The sequence below is a fragment of the Odontesthes bonariensis genome, chromosome 11 (genome assembly GCF_027942865.1).
Source record: "Odontesthes bonariensis isolate fOdoBon6 chromosome 11, fOdoBon6.hap1, whole genome shotgun sequence".
In the NCBI taxonomy this organism is placed as follows: Eukaryota; Metazoa; Chordata; class Actinopteri; order Atheriniformes; family Atherinopsidae; genus Odontesthes; species Odontesthes bonariensis.
Window position 1 is genome coordinate 29,371,200 of NC_134516.1, and position 19,420 is coordinate 29,390,619.

At 42.6% G+C, this 19,420-nt stretch overlaps 10 non-coding genes across 10 annotated transcripts; all 10 read left to right on the forward strand.

The window, feature by feature from the left end:
* Positions 1 to 220: 220 nt before the first annotated feature.
* trnat-cgu (transfer RNA threonine (anticodon CGU)) lies at positions 221 to 294 on the forward strand. The gene has a single exon. It is a non-coding gene; the product is annotated as a tRNA-Thr (tRNA).
* A 4,751-nt stretch (positions 295 to 5,045) lies between these two features.
* Positions 5,046 to 5,127, forward strand: trnas-aga (transfer RNA serine (anticodon AGA)). Its single transcript has one exon. It is a non-coding gene; the product is annotated as a tRNA-Ser (tRNA).
* Positions 5,128 to 9,579: 4,452 nt separating this feature from the next.
* On the forward strand, positions 9,580 to 9,651 carry trnav-cac (transfer RNA valine (anticodon CAC)). Its single transcript has one exon. It is a non-coding gene; the product is annotated as a tRNA-Val (tRNA).
* Positions 9,652 to 10,093: 442 nt separating this feature from the next.
* trnaq-cug (transfer RNA glutamine (anticodon CUG)) lies at positions 10,094 to 10,165 on the forward strand. The gene has a single exon. It is a non-coding gene; the product is annotated as a tRNA-Gln (tRNA).
* An 841-nt stretch (positions 10,166 to 11,006) lies between these two features.
* Positions 11,007 to 11,078, forward strand: trnaq-cug (transfer RNA glutamine (anticodon CUG)). Its single transcript has one exon. It is a non-coding gene; the product is annotated as a tRNA-Gln (tRNA).
* Positions 11,079 to 11,924: 846 nt separating this feature from the next.
* trnaq-cug (transfer RNA glutamine (anticodon CUG)) lies at positions 11,925 to 11,996 on the forward strand. The gene has a single exon. It is a non-coding gene; the product is annotated as a tRNA-Gln (tRNA).
* A 324-nt stretch (positions 11,997 to 12,320) lies between these two features.
* Positions 12,321 to 12,393, forward strand: trnav-cac (transfer RNA valine (anticodon CAC)). Its single transcript has one exon. It is a non-coding gene; the product is annotated as a tRNA-Val (tRNA).
* A 3,452-nt stretch (positions 12,394 to 15,845) lies between these two features.
* On the forward strand, positions 15,846 to 15,918 carry trnav-aac (transfer RNA valine (anticodon AAC)). The gene has a single exon. It is a non-coding gene; the product is annotated as a tRNA-Val (tRNA).
* A 1,136-nt stretch (positions 15,919 to 17,054) lies between these two features.
* On the forward strand, positions 17,055 to 17,126 carry trnaq-uug (transfer RNA glutamine (anticodon UUG)). Its single transcript has one exon. It is a non-coding gene; the product is annotated as a tRNA-Gln (tRNA).
* An 858-nt stretch (positions 17,127 to 17,984) lies between these two features.
* trnaq-cug (transfer RNA glutamine (anticodon CUG)) lies at positions 17,985 to 18,056 on the forward strand. Its single transcript has one exon. It is a non-coding gene; the product is annotated as a tRNA-Gln (tRNA).
* The last annotated feature ends 1,364 nt before the right edge of the window (positions 18,057 to 19,420 follow it).

Genomic DNA, 19,420 nt, shown 5'->3' on the forward strand with positions numbered 1-19,420 from the left:
ACTTGGAGGCACTTCATCTCATGGCTTTAACTTTTCTTGAGGTACAGAAGATTGAACTGGGACTTAATACAATGTTTTCACATATAGATATAATTTGAATAACATCAAGCCCTGATTTATGCAGAGATCACATGAATATTGGAAATAAATCACAAAAACCACTTCCTGAGGTGGATCCAGTTCCTGCTCTTTATTCTTTCATCAGTTTCATGAACCATGTGGCGCTGTGGCTTAGTTGGTCAAAGTGCCTGTCTCGTAAACAGGAGATCCTGGGTTCAAATCCCAGCAGTGCCTGTGGTCCTTCAAAGCAAGCTATGACTTATCAGCTTTCTACTAAATCCGTTACACTGGTCCACTTAATGAAAGTGCATGTAAATAGCACACAGCTTCTAAAGTCTCATTTCTGCTTTCAGAGTGTAATTTTCCTCCGTTCACATAACAAGTCAAATGGTTAGGGTACAGTACGGTGGAGGTTCTCCTCCTGTCACACTACATAACATCAAAATAAACGTACAAACCGTGAAATAGTCAGAGTTAGAGTAAAAGCTGAGGGCAGGACGTCATTTCCTTGAAATATGTAGCGGAAAATAATGCGCAACAGCATAAAAAAGCCTTGTAAAAACACAGTAAATGACTTGGCGTGTAATAAGTACACCGCTTCATGAGATCTGGCTGTAACTGGTGAAAGTGCCTTCCTCATGAACACCAGGGTCTGACTTGAAAACCCAACAATATCTGCAAGATATGATGAAGTTTTGAACCAATTGGAGGCACTTCTACTCATGGCTTTAACTATTCTTGCGGTACAGAATCACAAAAAACATTTTCTGAGGTGGCTCCAGTTCCTGCTCTTTATTCTTTCATCAGTTTTATGAACCATGTGGCGCTGTGGCTTAGTTGGCCAAAGTGCCTGTCTAGTAAACAGGAGATCCTGGCAATGGCATCATGAGTGTAATTAATAAAACGCTGTTGGTTATAAAAAAGATAATTGATCCAGTCCACATTTTTGTTAATAGTAGGCCATAAGAAAATGGACTCAAACCAGCAGCTATCTGATTTGTGGCTTTGTATTTGTCAGGGACACCTCTGGGAACTCCAATTGCATCAACATGGACACGATCATCAAAACTGCCAGGAATAGAGTGTTTGCGTACTGAGCGGGTGGGTTGAGGAGCAAAAGGGTCAACAGCAATACGGACATTATACACCAACATCACATGGACACACCTACCAGTCCAACTGGCAGGCAAACTGGAATGTAGCTTACTGTGACGGCCACACAGCCAAAACATGTCAGGGACAGGGCGAGTGGAATGCAAAGTGTCATTAAAAATCCAATGAGACGTGGAGGGAGAATCAAATAGGCAATTAGTAAAAATACAATGAAAAGCTACTGAATTCTGAGTACTCCTTCCCCATGTGACAGGGACGGAGTAGTAACATTACACATGTCAGGGGGGACACTGCCCAGGGCATGTCTGCTGAATTCATTTGCAGGTTCAGGTTGGGATTCATAGCAAACTATATAAGTATTTTGTGCTCTAGATAACTTAAACTGTGGCGGTGGTGGAATAATGCGACATTCAGTACTCCAAGGATAATGGTCTCCCTTACTATGATATTTGCCATCCACGCCCTTAAAATAACTTCCTCTCATCAGCCAACAATGTGTCAAACACAGGTGAAAAGTACAATTCATACCATGGAATGGAGACGTTGTCATCTCAGGGGCAACTTCAGGCAGGTACAGCATCACATTACGACTGCCATTAGAGCAGATGGCATAGGCAGTACAAGTTAAAGGATCAACTTCCCCAGGCACTCCTGTAAAAGCAACAGGCTGTGCGTCTTTCATACAAACCACACAACAAGCATCGGTGACAGATTTAACAGAATAATTCGCCAATTGGTACCAAATGTTGCGTGTCCCCATTGTTCTTGTAAAACATTTCTGGACTTGCCACCAGGAGAGGCATCTTTAAGCAGGCTGATCTCAACGTGACTGCCGGGGGACTGAGGAGGTTGGAGAAGGGATCCGTACCGGTTTACTTTTCTTGGAATGGGTACGAACTACCTGCGCCCAGACCAAGTGTCTGGGAACGGCGTCCGCGGGCCTAGAGTCCTGCCCCAGAGTCAGACTCGGACTCGGAGATGGAGACCGAAAGGGCTCCAGATCACGATTACTGTGTAGTCCCTCAAACCGGAGCGAGGGCGAGTAATTTAGCCGACGAGAATGAAGCTCTACGTCGTCAGGTTAGGGAGTTACAGCAGCAATTAAAAGTCCTCAAACATCGTCAGCATTTTGGCATCGAGCGTCTGTCTGCATCAGATGATGACGTGCGGTTTTATACCAGGTTTGCGTCCTACAGGAGTTTCATGGCATTCTGGACATTAATCGAACCTGCTGTGACCCACAAGATGGTGCGCATAACTAGCGCCAAGACAGCCTCTGCCAGCAGCAGCACAGTCCATCACCCAGCAACGGTAAGTGATGACGTAACGTGACGTGATATTAAAAGGTGTAGGCCTTTTTTGTTCATATATTTTTTATTGCTTTCACATAAAAAAAAAAAACATACACACCAAACAGCAATGCATAATGTAAAACGTTACTGAAAACAAACAAACAAACAAAACAACAACACACAAAAACAAAACAAAACGAAAGTTTTCTGATTCATGCTTTGTAATAATAATGTCAATGTCAAGGTAACTAAACAGAGGCCTTTTGTTTTTATATCTCAACAGAAACTGAGACCCACTGACGAGTTTCTTCTTTTCCTGATGTACCTGTCAGTGGGTTTTCCTCCCAGGGATCTTGCAGAGAGGTTCAGCATTCACCGCACTACTGCAAGTGGAATCATCTCCACATGGACTCATTTCCTGTACTGCCTGTTAGGAAGCCAGCGCCAGCGACAGTGAGAGCTCACCTGCCAGTTGAGTTTGCAGCTTTTTCTGACACACAGGCGGTCCTTTATTGTACGGAGATATTTTGTCAGACGCCATCCTCTCTGCTCCTTCAGAGTGAGGTTTTTTCCACATACAAATCTCACACTACATTCAAGGCCTTGATTGGCATGGCACCCCACGGTGCTGTCACCTTTGTGTCCGGACTGTATGCAGGCTCTATGAGTGATCGCAAGATCTTTAAGCAGTCCGGGATTGTAAAGCTGCTGAAGCCAGGTATGGCCATCATGGTGGACAAAGGGTTTGTTGTGGACAACCTTGCTCCTTGTAAGGTGTACCGGCCGGCCTCTCTCAGCAACAAACAACAAATGAGTCGAGAGGATGTCGGACAGACGCAGTCAATTGCATGGCTGAGAGTGCACGTGGAGAGGTGCATAAGGAGAGTGAAAGAGAACAAACTCTTCGACAAGGAGATACCACTGTCTATATGTGGGAACATTGACGAATTGTTCAGTGTGGCCTGCTTCCTGGTCAATTATCAGAATGGGCCGTTAGTGAAGGCATGGGCAACTCAGCAATGAATTGGGAGCACTTTCAATAAGTTCAATCAGCAGTTCTTTTAGTCAGTTCAAATGATCAGTTATTTCAGTCAGTTCAAACCATCAGTTCTTCCAATCAGTTATTGTTCATTTTTAGAAATCTATACAAAACCTGAACTGATCTTTATTGTTTGTTTGTGCAAATCTCTACCAGTGTAGAGGTTGTATTGTTCATTGTTGTAATGAGATGTGTATATCTTTTGAATATGTAATAATAAATTATTCATTCAAAAACAGTCTTGGTGTCATTGTCATCGTTACATTAGCTTCGGGTTTTTCCTGACTTGAAATTAAAATGAAAACGCACAGAGATGACATTACAACATGTAGAATTTACTAAGTAAATATTGAACAACACTTATTCAATAATCCAATATCAACAATCCACATAGATTTTTACACTCGGGCACTCATTTCAATGAGTACAAAAGGTATGGTCTCAGGTCAGTTGTAAGCCTTCATTAGTGACCATTATCACTTCAGGTTTTGTATAGATTTGTAAAGATGAACACCACCACAACCAAACAAGACTGTGCTTGTATAGCTGTGTAAACCTGATTGAATCGTTACCTCTAGTTCCGAAAAGTTTGTACTTTTCAGGGTGCTGAAAATCTACAAATCTAAAGTATCTACAGGACAACTGTCCTAAATGTTATCTACACACAGTACATAGTTACTACTATAAATATCACAGAGAGAGAGAGAGAGAGAGAGAGAGAGAGAGATCTATCAAGCTATACGTGTCTGGCTACTGCTAGCTAGTTAGCGATAGCACCGGAAGGAGTGGATCACACACTCGAGAGAGAGCGGAAGTAGAACGGGAGTAGAGTCTTGCACAGAGCGAATTATTCACAGAGCGAATTGGCTAACAGACGAGCCTGGGACGCAGTGCACGTGAGCAACATGTTTAGTGACAGCAAGTGGACAGTGACAACGGTGAGTTCATACACTAAGAGTGACTTTAGTTTTCTCTTCTGACCATCATGCAGCTATTCATTTAGTCATAGAGAGAAATTGGTTGCATAGTTGAGCATCTAGTGCTAACTAATAGGCTACTAGACGAGCCTGGTGCTCGCGGCGGCTGCGTGGGCCGGAGGACAGAGGACAGCCGCGGTTGTCCTCCTCTGTTCTCCTGGCCTCCGGCTCACAGAGACTCCGCGGAGCACCAGGCTCGGCCCCGTGGCTCACGCTCCTCGGCGACTCCGTCACGAGCCATCGATGGGCTACCGACGGAGAGGCTCCATTATTGATTCAGGGTTGCTAAAAGTTAACCTGGAAAGAAGCACAAGTTCCTTAGACCATTTGATTAAACAAAACAAAGGCCAGACGTGTGGTTGATCACATGAACTTCTGCACAGATTGATCTCTGAAGAGACATCTCCTTCCTCTGACCCATTTCGAAGACTGACCATTTCTAACAAACAAAATATAAGCTTTTTCTTGATCGCCATTACTTAGGTCTGTCTCAGGAGTTGAAGTCCTTCATGAAAATGATGATTTGTAACCGTTGAATGTCAAAGGTGAACACAAGTGTATGTGGTTGTCGTGGCCGAGACGTTAAGGCGATGGATTAGAAATCCATTGGGGTCTCCCCGTGCAGGTTCGAGTCCTGCCGACAACGATAACATTATTGACCCAGGGTTGCTAAAAGTTGACTTAGAAAGAAACATGCATGGGTTCGAATCCCATTCAAGTTGTGTGCTGGTGTGTTGTTTGTTAATTCTGATTCCACTTCTTACAAGCAGGCTTTTCAAACAATGCTTTTGTCGCAATATTTTTATTTGCTTGCACTCGGTTCATTTGGGCGATTGAATCTATCATGAAGAATTTTGAGTGTGACTTCAGGCTAATGTGAAAGAGCTGTCTTTCTTTCAGTTTACATCCACCTTTGCCACATCCAGCTGTTAATCATTTCCTCCACAGAGGACAAAGGAAAGACAACTGGAGAATGTGGGCGTCGATCCCTCTACCTCTCACATGCTAAGCGAGCGCTCTACCATTTGAGCTAATTCCCCTTCGGTTGATGTATTCTTAGCGCTTCCAAATTAACGAACCATTTCCGACAAAACAATCTATTCCTTGATACATCAAAAGGAATAGATCTCACAACTGAAGCTTGTTGGTTTTTCTCAGTGTTTTTCAGAGTGGTTGAATGTATCAAGTAGAGTCTTGCGTTCGATCAGTGAGACGTGGAAAATCCGTAGTGTTTCATGGTTTTGTAGATTCTGTTTTCTTTCCCTTTTTAAACAAATTTGAATTTGCACATTGGTTGGTCTTTATAAGATGACCATTAAGGCCTCTCACCAGAATAGCACCTAAAAGATTTCTGAGGAGTGCGGACATCAATCCCGCCACATTTTGCCTGGAAAGCAAGCCCTTTATAATTTGACATAATTTGCCTTCCACATTTGGGTATATTCTGAAGAGATTGTAATAACCCCAACCTTAAATTTGACTTATCCTAAGTGCAATTGCTTTTGTTTCGCCCAATCTTAAATCAAACAACCTCAAACATCCCTACATGGTACCACATTTAGATAATAATGATTCTATTTTTGTGAAAGGAGGATAAATTCATATCCTCTGCACGCAAGGCCATTGTATCTAATGAGGCTTCAATTTGAGATTGAAATTATACCAGCTGTAGTTTAAGATGGAAATTTTTATGGTCAAACTTATAAGAGAGAGGACGAGGTGGCCGAGAGGTTAAGGCGATGGACTGCATAATTTATATATATATATAAATTATGATAGGCTACAAAAAAGTGATTGTAATTCCTCCAGGTACCGACAGACACAAGTGGTTTCCCAACTGATGCAATTTATTGAATCCATCTTGTTTTAGAATCATAAACACACCGTGAAAACTAAAAAAACAGAGAGGACAACAATTAGCTTGCTTGAAATAAAAGACAGTTGGCAAATAAAACTACTTCTACAACATAAAACCGACAAAATACCTCGTTGGCTGAGTACCACATAAGGAATTAGGCTTTCTTCTTATTTTGCTTGGCTTGCTTCGTTTCTTAAACCCGTGTCCATACTTTTCCTTTTCTTTTACCTTTCGAGATCGCTTCTTCTTGACTTATTGCTACTCAGCACAAGCACAATCTGACATCACAGTGCCCTCTAGTGGCGCTTCGCAAAATAAATATAAAAATACAGAAAACATGTAGAAATAGAAATGTGACAGTTACAGTGATCACAGCCAAATATGACAAAAGATTAGGCTAGCCTTTCATATCTGACAGCTGAACATTGCACATCTACTAACCTTAAAACAAAATAAACGAGAGCAACAACCGTCTTGTTTTTTCTTCTTAAAAGATGTTTTATAATATTTTCATATAATTTGCTGATGGCAATTATAGAATGTGAGTGCTTGTGTTATATTTAAAGCGAGGCTGGGTGTGTCTGTGAATATAGACAACAGTGAGGGTTTTTTTTTAGGTGCTGTACAAGCAAATCATAGCGTCTCTGTACAATGACAGAGACCTTTAGGTAACACTTCACAATACTGACTGTGTATTAGAGTGTACATCCCGTTCACTTATTTCCTACTTTGCCCGGACTTCCAGTGTAGCCTAACTCCTGGCCAATTCCCACCTTCTCCAGTCTTACAGCATAACTCGCCGCCAACTTTTTGCTCATGGCGGTTGTGTATGTATACATGTCAGCGGACAAGCTTCACCCTTATTCCAGGGATTTATTATGTTTGTCTTACAGCCTTGTATGATTGGGAATAAGAATATGTTGAAAAATAGACAAAACAAAGTGTTCCACAGATTTTTCTTATTCATGTTGTTCCTTCATTTAGCTAATACTACTACTGCTTTGATTACCCACTGAAGCCTCTTCCTGTCTGCCTCAGTGCAGGTCCCAGCGGGCTCTCCATACAAGGTCTTCAGCAGTTTGGTGTCTAGATTGTTCAATCTGGACAATGTGGTGGTCCTCCTCACTGTTGGGCCCATGTCAGGATTTCTGGAGATTACAGTAAAATACACCCTGACAAAGCCTACAGTTAAGAGTGAACATGTCAGACCCTGTAATGTGACCTTGCATTTTGCTATTTTGAAGCCAAAATGTTGCAGGTGTGCGGAAAAAGTGGAGTACCATTTTAATGGTTTGAATGTGTTAAAACAAAACAACTCATGTCTGTGTGGCATGTGTTTAACTAATAGAACTAGCACTTGAACCCAAACGCACAACTCAGGAACAAAAGGAATACACAGTAAACAAAATAGTACAAACAACAACAAACACTTTATTCAAAACACATTCTCAACAGAACTATATAACACGCACACACACTGGTAGCAATTCAAACATTCCCTTTCATAACTATAACTAACTAACTAACTAACTAACAGAATAACCACAAAAAGAAACCATCAACAATTATGAACCAAAAAAGAAAATATTTTCAGTTAACTAATCACGTCATCATGTGATTGGCTGTTGCAGAATCAAACGTCTTCAGGCTGCTCTGATTGGCTGTCGCAGGATCGAACGTCTTCAGGCTTCTCTGATTGGCTGTCACAGGATCAAAGATCTTCAGGCTGCTCTGATTGGCTGTCGCAGGATCAAACATCTTCAGGCCGCTCTGATTGGCTGTCGCAGGATCAAAGGTCTTCAGGCTGCTCTGATTGGCTGTCGCAGGATCTAACGTCTTCAGGCTGCTCTGATTGGCTGTCGCAGGATCAAAGGTCTTCAGGCTGATCTGATTGGCTGTCGCAGGATCAAAGGTCTTCAGGCTGATCTGATTGGCTGTCGCAGGATCAAAGGTTTTCAGGCTTCTCTGATTGGCTGTCGCAGGATCAAATGTCTTCAGGCATCTCTGATTGGCTGTCGCAGGATCAAAGGTCTTCAGGCTGATCTGATTGGCTGTCGCAGGATCAAATGTCTTCAGGCTTTTCTGATTGGCTGTCGCAGGTTTAAAGGTCTTCAGGCTGCCCTTATTGGCTGTCGCAGGATCAAAGGTCTTCAGGCTACTCTGATTGGCTGTCGCAGGATTAAAGGTCTTCAGGCTGCTCTGATTGGCTGTCGCAGGATCAAAGGTCTTCAGGCTGCTCTGATTGGCTGTCTCAGGATCTAACGTCTTCAGGCTGCTCTGCTTGGCTGACGCAGGATCAAAGGTCTTCAGGCTGATCTGATTGGCTGTCGCAGGATCAAAGGTCTTCAGGCTACTCTGATTGGCTGTCCGGTCTGGGTACCAAAGTATAATCCGTTTTTCTGTCAAAACGAAAAAACGGAAATACCTGTCCTTTTTCAATTATTTTTTTTAAACCAAAAACAGATTTTTCTGTCTTCCTAAAAAAACAAAAAACCAAAATCAAATAACGGACAAAATTTGGTTTTTGGAAATTACTTTTTTCATTTTTCGTTTCTTACATTCGAACATGACGGCGGGCAGACCGGAAGCGGAAGTAACGCCAAAATAAAAGTAGCGTGCTAATTTAATATCAAACATATTTTCCGCTTTTTATACACCCATTGTAGGTAGTAGACTGCATTTATTTTAGTTAATTGAAACTACAACAGCTGGTTGTTTGGGAGAACGTCATAGGCTATATAAATTCTGATAGGCTACAAAAAAGTGATCACAGCCAAATATGATAAAAGATTAGGCTAGCCTTTCATTTCTGACAGCTGAACATTGCACATCTACTAACCTTAAAAAAAAATAAACGAGAGCAACAACCGTCTTTTTTTTTCTTCTCATAAGATGTTTTATATTATTTTCATATAATTTGCTGATGGCAATTATAGAATGTGAGTGCTTGTGTTATATTGAAAGCGAGGCTGGGTGTGTCTATGAATATAGACAACAGTGAGTTTTTTTTTTTAGGTGCTGTACAAGCAAATCATAGCGTCTCTGTACAATGACAGAGGACTTTAGGTAACACTTCACAATACTGACTGTGTATTAGAGTGTACATTCCGTTCACTTATTTCCTACTTTGCCCGGACTTCCAGTGTAGCCTAACTCCTGGCCAATTCCCACCTTCTCCAGTCTTACAGCATAATTCGCCGTGACACTTACCATGTAATACGCAAAACTACCCCAACTTTTGCTCCGTAGTGTAGCGGTTATCACGTTCGCCTCACACGCGAAAGGTCCTCAGTTCAAAACTGGGCGGAAACATTACTTGGTCCTCCTTTATTTATTTCATCCTTGTGTGAAGATGTATGACTGCACGTTAATGATAGCAACATCAACATATTCATAATTATGGATAGGAGGGGAGCCTCATCTACTATTCTTGACATGTAAAGTACATTTTTGTAGGTTTTTAAAAAGATTTTCTGATGCGATGGTGTGAAACGGACTTTGGCGAATCCTTAGCTGCTGAGCGAAAATGGCAGCCTTCGTTCAAGGAATCGAACCCTGTTCCTCCGCTTGACAGGCGGATTCTAACCTTTGACCATTGAAGAAGATACAGAATGTGTTGCTTGACTGTCGTGCCAATTCTGAGAATACAAGCTGTAAGAGTATCACTGAAAAATTGACAAAAAAAATCACGTTGCTAAAACCCTTTCATTGTCAAGCATTTGCATGACTGAGAGCGTAAATTGACTGTGGAAGGGGTTCCATGGTGTAAAGGTCAGCACTCTGGACTCTGAATCCAGTGATCCGAGTTCAAATCTCGGTGGAACCTTCAGGTGTGTGCTGTCATGGTTGTGTTTTGGAAAGAAGATGAGTTGAGTAGGCTAGTCAGTTGTGAAATTGCACGATTGATCAATTCCAGCTGAGAGGATCTGTGGTATGTGACGTCACACCTCTGTGTTGCTAGTTGAATCTTTTTTGGTTTCCTCTTGCATATTCATTTACGATGATTCTATTTATCCATGCTCTCCCAGAGGAGTGTGTTACAATCCCACTTCTGACTCAATTTGTTGCGAATAAACAAACTCTTTCCGCTAGCAACAAAATTTGGGAAAACTTACCCCATTCTTTGGTTTCCGGAACACTAGTGAATAGGCATGGAGCCAGTTTCCGTAGTGTAGTCGTTATCACATTCGCCTCAAACGAGAAAGGTCCTCAGTTCGAAACTGGGTGGAAACATTACTTCTCCTCCATTATTTATTTCACCCTTGTGTGAAGATGTATGACTGCACGTTAATGATAGCAATATGTACACTCATAACTATGGATAGGAGGGGAGCCTCATCTGCTATTCTTGACATGTAAAGTCAATTTTTGCAGGTTTTTAAAAGATTTTCCGATGCTTTGGTGTGAAACGGACTTTGGCAAACCCAGAGCTGCTGAGCGAAAATGGCAACTTTCCGTCAAGGAATCGAACCCTGTTCCTCCGCTTGACAGGCGGATTCTAACCTTTGACCATTGAAGAAGATACAGAATGTGTTGCTTGACTGTCGTGCCAATTCTGAGAATACAAGCTGTAAGAGTATCACTGAAAAATTGACAAAAAAACACGTTGCTAAAACCATTTCATTGACAAGAATTTGAATGACTGAGAGAGTGAATTGACTGGAAGGGGTTCCATGGTGTAAAGGTCAGCACTCTGGACTCTGAATCCAGTGATCCGAGTTCAAATCTCGGTGGAACCTTCAGGTGTGTGCTGTCATGGTTGTGTTCTGGAAAGAAGATGAGTTGAGTAGGCTAGTCAGTTGTGAAATGACACCAGATTGCACGATTGATCTATTCCAGCTGAGATGATCTGTGGTATGTGACGTCACACCTCTGTGTTGCTAGTTGAATCTTTTTTGGTTTCTTCTTGCATATTCATTTACGATTCTTCTATTTATCCATGCTCTCCCAGAGGAGTGTGTTACAATCCCACTTCTGACTCAATTTGTTGCAACTCCACAATCTCTTTCCGCGAGCAACGAAATTTGGGAAAACTTACCTCATTATTTGGCTTCCAGAACACTCGTGGTGCCAGTTTCTGTAGTGTAGTGGTTATCACGTTCACCTCACACGCGAAAGGTCCTCAGTTTGAAACTGGGGGCAAACATTACTTGCTCTTCCATTATTTATTTCACCCTTGTGTGAAGATGTATGACTGCACGTTAATGATAGCAACATCAACATATTAATAATTATGGATAGGAGGAGAGCCTCATCTGCTATTCTTGACATGTAAAGTCAATTTTTGAGAGTTTTCAAAAGATTTTCTGATGCTATGGTGTGAAACAGACTTTGGCGAATCCCTAGCTGCTGAGCGAAAATGGCAGCCTTCGGTCAAGGAATTGAACCCTGTTCCTCCGCTTGACAGGCGGATTCTAACCTTTGACCATTGAAGAAGATACAGAATGTGTTGCTTGACTGTCGTGCCAATTCTGAGAATACAAGTTGTAAGAGTATCACTGAAAAATTGACAAAAAAACACGTTGCTAAAACCATTTCATGGTCAAGAATTTGAATGAATGAGAGCGTAAATTGACTGTGGAAGGGGTTCCATGGTGTAAAGGTCAGCACTCTGGACTCTGAATCCAGTGATCCGAGTTCAAATCTCGGTGGAACCTTCAGGTGTGTGCTGTCATGGTTGTGTTCTGGAAAGAAGATGAGTTGAGTAGGCTAGTCAGTTGTGAAATTGCACGATTGATCAATTCCAGCTGAGAGGATCTGTGGTATGTGACGTCACACCTCTGTGTTGCTAGTTGAATCTTTTTTGGTTTCTTCTTGCATATTCATTTACGATTCTTCTATTTATCCATGCTCTCCCAGAGGAGTGTGTTACAATCCCACTTCTGACTCAATTTGTTGCAACTCCACAATCTCTTTCCGCGAGCAACGAAATTTGGGAAAACTTACCTCATTATTTGGCTTCCAGAACACTCGTGGTGCCAGTTTCCGTAGTGTAGTGGTTATCACGTTCGCCTCACACGCGAAAGGTCCTCTGTTCGAAACTGGGCGGAAACTTTACTTGCTCCTCCATTATTTATTTCATCCTTGTGTGAAGATGTATGACTGCACGTTAATGATAGCAACATCAACATATTCATAATTATGGATAGGAGGGGAGCCTCATCTGCTATTCTTGACATGTAAAGTCAATTTTTGCAAGTTTTCAAAAGATTTTCTGATGCTATGGTGTGAAACAGACTTTGGCGAATCCCTAGCTGCTGAGCGAAAATGGCAACCTTCGGTCAAGGAATCGAACCCTGTTTCTCCGCTTGACAGGCGGATTCTAACCTTTGACCATTGAAGAAGATACAGAATGTGTTGCTTGACTGTCGTGCCAATTCTGAGAATACAAGTTGTAAGAGTATCACTGAAAAATTGACAAAAAAACATCTTGCTAAAACCATTTCATGGTCAAGAATTTGAATGACTGAGAGCGTAAATTGACTGTGGAAGGGGTTCCATGGTGTAAAGGGCAGCACTCTGGACTCTGAATCCAGTGATCCGAGTTCAAATCTCGGTGGAACCTTCAGGTGTGTGCTGTCATGGTTGTGTTCTGGAAAGAAGATGAGTTGAGTAGGCTAGTCAGTTGTGAAATGACACCAGATTGCACGATTGATCAATTCCAGCTGAGAGGATCTGTGGTATGTGATGTCACACCTCTGTGTTAGTAGTTGAATCTTTTTTGGTTTCTTCTTGCATATTCATTTACTATTCTTCTATTTATCCATGCTCTCCCAGAGGAGTGTGTTACAATCCCACTTCTGACTCAATTTGATTCCATTATCTGTTGTAGAAAAAATGGAAAGATTAGTTAGCTTTTATATTAGGAAGTGGCTAGGTGTTCCTAGATGTTTAAGTACTGTGGCACTGTATGGGAAAGGCATACTCCAGCTCCCAGTATCTAGTCTAGTAGAGGAGTTTAAATGTACTAAAGTTAGGACAGAGCTCCTGTTAGCTGGGAGTAAAGATGTGGTAGTTAGTAAGGTGGTTCCAAACCCAACCAAGGGGAGGAAGTGGAAACCAAGATTGGCAGCTCAGGAGGCAGAAGCAACTCTTAGACATACAGAGATTGTGGGCAATGTGCAAATAGGCCGGGGAGGCTTGGGGCTTGGCCCAGGCAAACTAGTGTGGAGTAGAGCAGGTCCCAAGGAGAAGAGAAAGCTAGTTGTTGAGCAGATTCGTAGACAGGAGGAAATGTTAAGGGGTGCAAAGGCAGTGGCTCAGGCTAAGCAGGGACGGTGGGTGAACTGGGAAGGTGTAGAAAAGAAAAAGCTTAGTTGGAAAGAACTGTGGAGTATGGAGGAAAGGAGTATTAGATTTTTGATAGGGGCAACATATGATGTATTGCCTACTCCCCAGAACCTAAAACTCTGGGTAAATGGAGACCCGTTATGTTCGTTATGTTCAGGTACTGCAACTCTAAAGCATATTTTGTCAGGTTGTAAGGTTAGTCTGTCACAAGGCCGGTATACATGGCGACATGACCAAGTATTAAGAAGTTTAGCTGCAGGTATTGAAGATAAACGAAGGCAGGTAAACTTAGGAGGGTCCAAGGTACAGAGAGTTGCAATTCAGTTTGTTCAACAGGGGGAGAAAGTTAAAAAGACGATAAGGAGGCACGGCAGCTTGGAGGATGCTTGTGATTGGGAGATGCAGGTAGATTTAGGAAATAAGCTTGTTGTTCCCCAGGAAATAGCCTCTACAAACTTAAGGCCTGATATAGTCTTGTGGTCTAGGAGTAGAATGAGAGTCTATTTCATAGAGCTGACTGTTCCTTGGGAGGAATTGGTAGAGGAAGCATATGAAAGGAAAAAGCTTAGATATGTGGAGTTGAGGGCAGAAGCAGAGCAGCGAGGATGGAAGGTTAGAATTTGTCCAGTGGAAGTAGGATGTAGAGGATTTGTTGCAAAGTCTGTTGTCTCATTGTTGAGGGAGCTGGGTGTAACTGGACAGAGTGTGAGAAAAATAGTGCAGGAGGTTTCAGATAAAGCATTACAATCCAGTCAGTGGATTTGGATAAGAAGAAGCAATAGCAGCTGGGGGCCCAGCAGGGGGAGCACTTAGGGTAAACAGACTTTTGAAAAAGTAAAGAAGAAGTTCAAGCTATTTAAAGGCATGGTTGGTAATCCTGTTCAGAAACACATTTTGTAATACTGGGTGAAATGGTCCGTCTGTCCTGAGAGAAATCTATACAAGATGTATTTAGAAAAAGGGACGAAAATAATCAGACCTCTGTGGCAGCTGCAGGACTGAGAAAAAGCTGACCAATCCGAGATCAGCGTCCCGCTGATCTCGGATTGGAGCGCCTACAAAAACCAATCAGATGCCTCTGCTTTCTGCCTACGCCCCCCTCTGTTGGCTCCCTGCTCCGTGTGCGCATGCGGTTCTACCGGCTTTGGATGAAGCACTGACGGAATGGGGAGGGGGGGTGGAGCTTAGAGGAGGGGACACTTTCGAATCTTGCTAGCTCTCTTGCTAGCTCTCTAGGATTACCTACCATAGCTTTAAGTGGTGGGTTTGGCACATGTGATCCTTTTGAAACCAGGCGGCCATTTTGGGTGAGTTGGCTTGGAGTGAGTTGTATGGATTTATTTTTGCTGGTATTTTAGTGATTATAGGACTATTTAAGTGAGTTTGTCTGCTGAATCTGCTAGTGTGTCTTGTCCTTCCTCCACCTCTGGCACCCTCTATATTTTCACTACCCCTACCCGAACCAGGGTTTGAATCCCATTCCTGCTTTTCTTACCTCTTTTATTTCTTCCCCCTACCCGAACCAGGGTTTGCATCCCCACCCCGCTGTGACTGGTGTGCAGTTGGTGAGAGTGAGTTGTATGGATTTGTTTTTGCTGGTATTTTAGTGATTATAGGACTGTTTAGGTGAGGTTGTCTGCTGAATCTGCTAGTGTGTCTTGTCTTTCCTCCACCTCTGGCACTCTCTATATTTTCATTACCCCCTACCCGAACCAGGGTTTGAATCCCATTCCTGCTTTTCTTACCTTTTTTATTTCTCCCCCTACCCGAACCAGGGTTTGCATCCCCACCCCGCTTTAACTGGTGTGCAGTTGGTGAGAGGCTGAGGTAGATTATGGTCGTTGTGGTGTGAGGGGCAGTGTTGGCTGGCATTAGGGGGGTGACTCTGGGACGCCAGTGGTCATTGTCTAGCCTCCTGGAGGTGTCGTGGGCCCAACTAGACGAAACACTGATGAAAGGAGGTTCCCACCTGATGACCCCAATGATATGTTGGTCAGCACTGCTCATTGATCTATATAATACGGAGTGTAGGGAATTATTCACTGAGTCTGGTCCTTTATTTTATTTTATTTTATTTTTTATTTTCTTTAGCACAAGTTTCTTGTGTTTATATTGAATTGTTGTGACTCCACAATCTCTTTCCGCTGGCAACAAAATTTGGGAAAACTTACCTCATTCTTTGGCTTCCGGAACACTCGTGAACAGGTATGGTGCCAGTTTCCGTAGTGTAGTGGTTATCACATTCGCCTAACACGCGAAAGGTCCTCAGTTCGAAACTGGGCGGAAACATTACTTGCTCCTCCTTTATTTATTTCATCCTTGTGTGAAGATGTATGACTGCACGTTAATGATAGCAACATCAACATATTCATAATTATGGATAGGAGGGGAGTTTCATCTGCTATTCTTGACATGTAAAGTCAATTTTTGCAAGTTTTCAAAAGATTTTCTGATGCTATGGTGTGAAACAGACTTTGGCGAATCCCTAGCTGCTGAGCGAAAAGGATACAGGTCGTTTAGGCCATTGGCGTTTAGGCCGCAGTCGTTTAGGACCCCCTGCAGTCGTTTAGGCCAACAGAGGAGTCATTTAGGCTAGGCTACCTGAGCAGCTGAAATCTTTATTACTGTACATTCGTTATTATAAGATATAAGTCAGCTCTACTGGTCTGTCTGGGTAGCCTACATAACTATGGTAAATTATTTAATAACCAACTTTAGTGTGGAAACGTTTTTTTTTTTATTAAATAAATGGTGATTTATAAATTCATAAAATTGTGGAAATAATCATCCGCATTGCCACATTCATTGGACAATAATGCTGTATAATACAAATTCGGTTAGCTTAACAATGCTAAATCGCGATCATGCTAACGAGCAGAAACGGACATTTTAAAGAGTGCAAATACACACCAGGAGCAAGAAAGGTAAGTAATATGTATACATTCATTTCACATCAGTATGAACATAACTTACATCGTCAGTGAGTGCCGCACCGGTGTAAACATGTCGAGTGGTGAACGTGAAGAAAGGAAGAGGAACTGCACAAACCGTCTTCAAAATAAAACGCCCACTTCAAATAATGACGAATGTACAATAATAAAGATTTCAGCTGCAGGTAGCTTGGCCTAAACGACTGCAGGGGGGCCTAAACGACTGCGGCCTAAACGCTAATGGCCTAAACGACCTGCTCCCAGCGAAAATGGCAGCCTTCGGTAAAGGAATCGAACTCTGTTCCTCCGCTTGACAGGCGGATTTTAACCTTTGACCATTGAAAAAGATACAGAATGTGTTGCTTGACTGTCGTGCCAATTCTGAGAATACAAGCTGTAAGAGTATCACTGAAAAATTGACAAAAAAACACGTTGCTAAAACCATTTCATTGTCAAGCATTTGCATGACTGAGAGCGTAAATTGACTGTGGAAGGGGTTCCATGGTGTAAAGGTCAACACTCTGGACTTTGAATCCAGTGATCAGAGTTCAAATCTCGGTGGAACCTTCAGGTGTGTGCTGTCATGGTTGTGTTCTGGAAAGAAGATGAGTTGAGTAGGCTAGTCAGTTGTGAAATGACACCAGAGTGCACGATTGATCAATTCCTGCTGAGAGGATCTGTGGTATGTGACGTCACACCTCTGTGTTAATAGTTGAATCTTTTTTGGTTTCCTCTTGCATATTCATTTACGATGCTTCTATTTATCCATGCTCTCCCACAGGAGTGTGTTACAATCCCACTTCTGACTCAATTTGTTGCAACTCCACAATCTCTTTCCGCGAGTAACAAAATTTGGGAAAACTTACCTCATTCTTTGGCTTCAGGAACACTCGTGAACAGGTATGGTTCCAGTTTCCGTAGTGTAGTGGTTGTCACGTTCGCCTAACACGCGAAAGGTCCTCAGTTCGAAACTAGGCGGAAACATTACTTGCTCCTCCTTTATTTATTTCATCCTTGTGTGAAGATGTATGACTGCACATTAATGATAGCAACATCAACATATTCATAATTATGGATAGGAGGGGAGCCTCATCTGCTATTCTTGATATGTAAAGTCAATTTTTGCAGGTTTTAAAAAGATTTTCCGATGCTGTTGTTTGAAACGGACTTTGGCAAACCCCAAGCTGCTGAGCGAAAATGGCAACCTTCGGTCAAGGAATCGAACCCTGTTCCTCCGCTTGACAGGCGGATTCTAACCTTTGACCATTGAAGAAGATACAGAATGTGTTGCTTGACTGTCGTGCCAATTCTGAGAATACAAGTTGTAAGAGTATCACTGAAAAATTGACAAAAAAAATCACGTTGCTAAAACCATTTCATGGTCAAGCATTTGCATGACTGAGAGCGTAAATTGACTGAGGAAGGGGTTCCATGGTGTAAAGGTCAGCACTCTGGACTCTGAATCCAGTGATCCGAGTTCAAATCTCGGTGGAACCTTCAGGTGTGTGCTGTCATGGTTGTGTTCTGGAAAGAAGATGAGTTGAGTAGGCTAGTCAGTTGTGAAATGACACCAGAGTGCACAATTCCAGCTGAGAGGATCTGTGGTATGTGATGTCACACCTCTGTGTTAATAGTTGAAGCTTTTTTGGTTTCCTCTTGCATATTCATTTACGATGCTGCTATCTATCCATGCTCTCCCAGAGGATTGTGTTACAATCCCACTTCTGACTCGATTTGTTGCGACTCCACAATCTCTTTCCGCGAGCAACAAAATTTGGGAAAACTTACCTCATTCTTTCACTTCAGGAACACTCTTGAACAGATATGGATCCAGTTTCCGTAGTGTAGTGGTTATCACGTTCGCCTAACATGTGAGAGGTCCTCAGTTCGAAACTGGGCGGACACATTACTTGCTCCTCCTTTATTTATTTCATCCTTGTGTGAAGATGTATGACTGCACGTTAATGATAGCAATGGTTCCATGGTGTAAAGGTCAGCACTCTGGACTCTGAATCCAGTGATCCCAGTTCAAATCTCGGTGGAACCTTCAGGTGTGTGCTGTAATGGTTGTGTTCTGGAAAGAAGATGAGTTGAGTAGGCTAGTCAGTTGTGAAATGACACCAGATTGCATGATTGATCAATTCCAGCTGAGAGCCTCTGTGGTATGTGATGTCTCAGGATGTTGTATATCCTGTCCACGTCCAGGACCTGTCGTGCCCTCTTATGCAACCCTGTTTCTGTGAGTTGGTGCTGGCCACAGGCAGGGTTGGGACAGACCACCTTCACCTTCCACAACTTATACGCCATCCAGGCCAGCAGTGGATGCACAAAGAAGCCGTCCGGTGTAGGAGCCTGGTGGTACAGCTGGCTTGGCTTTGGAGGATAATACCAGAGCTTCAGGTTTTGCTGAAGCTCCAGTTTCCCCTGGGGTCCCACCTTCAGGACGCTCTTTGCCATCCATTTGTGATCTGCAGTTGGCAAGCCCTCTTTCCACCGGCGGGGCAGCTGGGGAGTCGCTGAAGCTTCAGGTGTGTCAGTCCTGGGGTCTGCAGTCTTGGCAATGACAAAACAACACATGAACATACTTGATACTTGTAAAAATCACTGCAGATGCTCTATGCTTTATAAAAATCTTAAATGACTTACTGACACAGAAGCACACACTGCTGCAGGAACCGGTACAGCCACCTGAGCAGCTGTCTGAGGGACTGGACCCTGTAACAGCAATGCAAGGAACACACACATTAAAACATTCATTTATTATTCTACACATCTACATAATTATTTAGCTGATGTACTTTTATATTTTAATTTTGTTTTCCAATTCTTAATAATCTGGTATAGAAACACTGTAATAGACT